Genomic DNA, 6,000 nt, shown 5'->3' with positions numbered 1-6,000 from the left:
CCTGTATAACTTTGGCCATTGAAGATATACTGTATATCAGTTGTTTAAACCCAGTGCTGTTGTCAGTGGCTTCAACACAGGCATGTTATATAGCATATTTAAAAACAAACTTACATAACAGGATGAGGTTATTATTACATATTGTTTATGAACACAAAGTAGATACATTTATTTGTGTACACTACATTGAACAGAAGAGAACACGTTGGTCAGTGCTGTTATGTGTGCCATGTGAGTTATTAGCTACACCTAGCTGTAACTGTTGTGTGATGTTTGTTAGAAGGGTTATACAAAGAGTCGGAAGTGGTTTTAAGGTGGACATACATTTTTGTTCGGTTTGTTGTTTCAGATAAATGTTCAGCACTTCCAAATATTCATGTTTTCTCTATGGAAAGGGAAGGGTAAGCTTGACTGCTTTGGTGTCAGCTTATTTCTTCCGGAACATTGGGGTCAGGCAGTAAAATTCAGAAGCATACAACCCTTCTTTTCAACAATATCCTCTTGGTGGAGTTGAAAAGCTGCCATATACCTTAGACAGTAAACCAAACCTGCTGAAAGTGTAGAAGGATACAGGTTTTCCTGTAATAACTACTATGTGACTATACTATAGATCAGTGATTTTTAACCTTTTTTGAGCCACGGCACACTTTTTATACTTAAAAAATCCCGGGTCACACCACCAACCAAAATGGCACAAAATGACACTAAAACAGTACATATTACACATATTGTTTTCTTCTCCCCCCTGTGCTTCTCTCCACAATACTTCTCCCCCCTGCTTCTCTCCTGTGCTTCTCTCCACAATACTTCTCCCCCCTGCTTCTCTCCTGTGCTTCTCTCCACAATACTTCTCCCCCACGCTTCTCTCGTGTGCTTCTCTCCCCCATGCTTCTCTCCTGTGCTTCTCTCCACCATACTTCTCTCCCCCCTGCTTCTCTCCACCAAACTTCTCTCCCCCCTGCTTCTCTCCTGTGCTTCCCTCCCCTGTGCTTCTCTCCACCATACTTCTCTCCCCCCTGCTTCTCTCCACCAAACTTCTCTCCCCCCTTCTTCTCTCCGCTGTTTCTCTCCCCCATCCCCATGTTTCTCTCCCCCATTGTTTTCTCCTGTTTCACAGGGGCGCCATAGTTTGGGGAACTTTCCCCGCGGCACACCCGACCATGTGTCGCGGCACACTAGTGTGCCACGGCACACTGGTTGAAAATCACTGCTATAGATCACTGCTATTGGTGGCCCTGGGATTGCAATTTCCATAAATTGTAAATGTAGGATAGCGCTTTTTCACATCATAAAGCGCCCACTAGTTGTTGATGAGGCACAGCTGGGGAGGCAGTTTTCAAAAAAGTAACTATAGGCTTTGCAATGTTTTCCTAGGCTGCAGCAACCTCTGATTAAGCAACATTATTCATTCATTTTATGCTAATGTTAATGTTATACAGAGTCAAGGAGAGAAGATGATTGCGCAATTTTTTACCTTTTTTGTGTTAAATTTCAACCACAGATGATCAGTCCCAGGCATCCCTTTGGTGTGTCTGGTGAAGTCTAGAAATCACTTTGGTTGGGTTGGAGTAGGAAATGTTTGAGAAGCCCAGATAGGCTATGTTAACACATCGTTTAACAGCGTCTGTTGCATAGCAACGGACGCTGTTAAACAGCCGGCTGCCGGGCTGCACTCAGCACGTTCCTGCAGCTGATACCTCTGTATCAGCTGCAGGCACGTTCATTTTTAACAATTGATTTGCGGGCACCGTTGGGTGTGCTCGCAAATCAATTAGCCATTCACTTCAATGCAAAGTACGGCCGCCGCTGCACATTGCATAGTGTGAACAGCTGATGTTATTCTAAAGAACGGGCGTTAGAATATCGATGTGTGTGTACTAGAATAGTGTACCAACAGCTGTCATTGCACTAAGGGGAGGCAAGGCTGCTAAATAACGTCCGTTATTTTAGACGTCATTTTAAACGGAGTTGAAAAAACATTGTGTGAACATAGCCTCATTCATTGGTTATGGGGCACACCAGTATTTTTTTGTGGCATGGATCACAGTCTAAGCATAGACCCGTGACACCTATGGGCATGTAAATATGGCCATTTAAATGAATGGGTCCGTAGTCTGTCCGCAATTGCAAATTTTATGGATGTGTGAGAGAAGCCTTAAGGTTTTTGTTTTTTTCTTTTTAGAAAACATACGTAAGAAAATGTAAAGAAAAGTGCGAGCATAGCCAATAATTCTGAACAAGGGGCAAATGTGTAGCAAAGACCAGAATGTTACTCAGTCAGTTAAGCATAATGATAAACTGGTTTTACATGGGCTAATATGTGTTCTTTTTTGTAGAATATCTTTTTATCTCCAACCAACATAAAATACTTTGACCAAACACATCAATTATGAAAATACACGGAAAATAAAAAGCAACAGAAGCCAATGATTTAAAAATGTCTAATATCAAAGCATTCCTGCCCGTTCAGACTCATTTAACTCCTCTTCTTTCTGAACAGATTACAACGTTCATTTCTATAACACACAGTTCTTTTTTAACATTCACCGGGAGCATCTGTTTTTAATTTGGAGCTTGACTGCACAGCAGGCAGGTTAACAACGCTCAACCAAATACAAAGAGAAAAAGAAATACTATACAATACTTCCAAACAGAATATATCCACTTACTTAAACATTTTGTATATTTATAGCCTTGACCTGCTTGGAAGGAAAAGCCATTTCAGGACATGACAAAATACAGATTATTTACATAGTAACTATTCTACAGAAATCACACATATAAAAAGCTATTTTAGGAATTTGCTGTATAACTTTTTAATGTATTGAAATGTTTTATATCCTTTTGACCTTTCTAAAACTGGAATGGAATTCCCATTATAGGTTATTTTTTGGTATTTACCCTGCATTTATACCTTTATATGGCGTTATATATTATCCCAGACACTAAGGCTGGATTCACATAAGTATAATATGAAAAATGAGTTCTTATTGCACCCACATGAAACTTTTGGCTGCTGTCATACGCTGCAGTTTTTGAGCCAGAGCCAGAGGTGGATCCAGTAGGAATTAGTAAAGTAACCCTATTACATGGAGTGATTATCTGCCCAATCATGCCGATTCAAGCAGATATTGCCCCGTGTAATGAAGACAGTGATCAGCCAAGGAGCGGATTATCGGCTGATCATTGTCTTTAAGCATATTATACAGTTTTCGGCTGCTGCGCATCGCTCCAAGTCAGTGGCTGATTAAAGCATTTTAAAATAATTAAGTATTATACCTAGCTGTGCATATTCCCCAGTGTCCTTCTAGCCTTACCCCACTCAACGTAGCCATCGCTGAAGCTTCTACATCTGTCTCTGAAGTAACACGCCACAGTCCTGTCTCGGTCAGTGGATGGCTGAGCCGCCTGTCATTTCAGAGATGGTTGTAGTAGCTTCAGTGGTGGCTTCGGTGAGCGGGGAAAAGCTAGAAGGACACTGGGGAGTGTGGACAGGTAGGTATAAAACTTTATTATTTACTTTATAAAGTAAGGGCTGCATGGACATCGGTAACAATGTCCTTACCACATGATAATCAAGCTGTATAATAGGCTCTGTAAGCTAGCCTAGCAGATTGGCACTTGCCTACCCAGTATATCGGATCGTCTAATACAGCTCGAAGTCCTATATTTTTATATTTACATTGCTTTTTAATCCACTTTTTTTTGTTGGCTCAAAAACTGCAATAGCAGTTTTTCAAGAAAACTGCTGCTGTATTTGTATGTCAAAACTAGGAGTGGTTTCATAGCACAGAAGTAGGGCAAATGTTTTTAATTTGTAACGTGTAGCTTCAAATTCTCCATTGTCTCTATATGCTATTATCTAGTCTAGACTTGTCCCCAGTGCTCTGACTGCAGCAGTGTGAGGCATGTGTGTGCACTTACTTTTTTCAAGCCATCCTGTCGGTCTCCATGTGGTGGCTCTCCTCCATAGTGGAACCTGTTACTGTTTGTTTTAACCAATTTTGACTACCATTTCACTGTTTCACACATCAGGAAAATCTGTCCGGATTTCTAATCAGGAAATGCAGACAGATTTCGGAACCCATAAGGGTACATCAGTGATGGGCACCGTTCAGGATTTTCCCTGAAGGGTATACGTTCTGGAAAATGGTTCAGGATTTTATAGACCCTGTCCTTTTTTCGGCAAAGACACCCTCATAGAAGTCTATGGGAGTGCCAGAACTCATTCCGATGACAGACAGGCCTGTGGCTGGGTGACAGGCAAGGCGGGTGACTGCAGGAAGACCCCCCCCGCTCCATACATGTGAGAGAGACAGCACCAGTACAGTGGCAGCGGTCCTCCATCCATCTCCCCCTGGGGCCAGAGAGGGATAGTGGAAGTGTTCCTATGTCTACACCCCACCCCCAGGAGCCATTAGTGCAGCAGCAGCGGTGCTCCATCGACCCCTTACACTCGCCCATGCAGCGGTCCTCCATCCATCTCCCCCCAGGACCAAAGAGAGACAGTGGCAGCCTGGCCTGTCACCCATCCCCCCTAGGGAGCAATCCTCTATGTCCCCCCCCCCCCGGCAAACCCCGTGACCCTTCAGTGCAGTGGCGATGGTCCTCCAGCAACTCGCCCCCCCCCACACACACAAAACCTCGACAGAAATCCTCCATCAGCCCCTGCCATTATTCCTCTCCCCAGACCTCAGCAGTGTGCTGTCCATCAGTGTGATCCCCCACCACAGACCTCGGTAGTAATCTCCCCCCGACAGCCAGGCCTGACCAAAGGAGGACAAAGCAGGAACCAAGAGAGGTGAGATTATCATCCTAGTACTACAACCCCCACCATGTCCTTCTGACAGTTCATGATGGGAGTTGTAGTTTTGCAGTATGTGGCCATCCAGGTTGCATATCTACAACCCCATCATGCCCTGCTGGCAGTTCATATTCGGAGTAGTAGTTAAACAATAGATTAGAGGATGACAGTGTACAAGGGTGAGTCAGTCGCTCAGTAGAACTACATCTCCCGCCATGGTGTATAGGGTGAGCTGTACAGCTACATCTCCCAGCATGGCGTAGTGGGTAAGCTGTAGAACTGCATCTCCCAGCATGGCATAGAGAATAAGCTGTAGAACTACATTTCCCAGCATGGTGTGTGGTAATAAGCAGGACTTTACCTCATAATGGGAGTGGTAGTTCTGCAACAAATTATAGGATCAGGATGATACAGTACACTAGGAGCCATGTGGATACAGATGTACATGTAGGGTACATGTGATGTATATGCAATGTATGTTGGCATGCTAGACCATATTAAAAACACTTTTTATTTTGATCAGGAAATCCTGAAGGCATTTCCTGATGATTTCCTGAAGGTAAAAAATGATTACTATCAGGAAACTATGATGCTTTCCTGAAGCCTTTTGAGGCCTCCTGATTAGGATTTCCTAACAGTAAAAACTGACAGAGGTGTGTAAGGGAGCCTAAGAGCCAATATCTGATTATATAATTTAGATGTACACCTTAGGATTGGTTATCACTTTACCTCATAATCTCAAGACTATTGATCAGCATTACGACAGACTGGTTGACACTTAACCTAGTGACCAGCTGATTGGTTAGAAAGTATGTCAAATACCTGTCACACTATCATTAAACTTGACCATGACCCACATGTTAAAACTTTTGCCATTCACTGTACTTCACTTTGTTGCAATAAAGAAGATTGGTTAATTGAAATGCTGGACATTTTACAGGGGTCGATTATTGGTCAGGAGCTTTGCAAGAAATGCTCCTGCGATCAGCTGAGGACCGGGTAAATGCCTGACCCTCAGCTAATCATGTCTTTACAGCCTGCTTTAAAATTTATTCTTATCGGCCTGTCTAAACAGGGTATGTGAAGCAAATACATATACATACATTTAATACATATAAATACATTTGTGCTATCAGTTTTCAGATCACACAGCAGTTGCATACTTACCTAGTGTGCTGCTGTAATCTGACATCCTC

This window comes from Dendropsophus ebraccatus, chromosome 1 (genome assembly GCF_027789765.1).
Source record: "Dendropsophus ebraccatus isolate aDenEbr1 chromosome 1, aDenEbr1.pat, whole genome shotgun sequence".
Classification (NCBI taxonomy): Eukaryota; Metazoa; Chordata; class Amphibia; order Anura; family Hylidae; genus Dendropsophus; species Dendropsophus ebraccatus.
The sequence above is the reverse complement of the archived record's forward strand: the minus strand, read 5'-3'. Positions refer to the sequence as shown.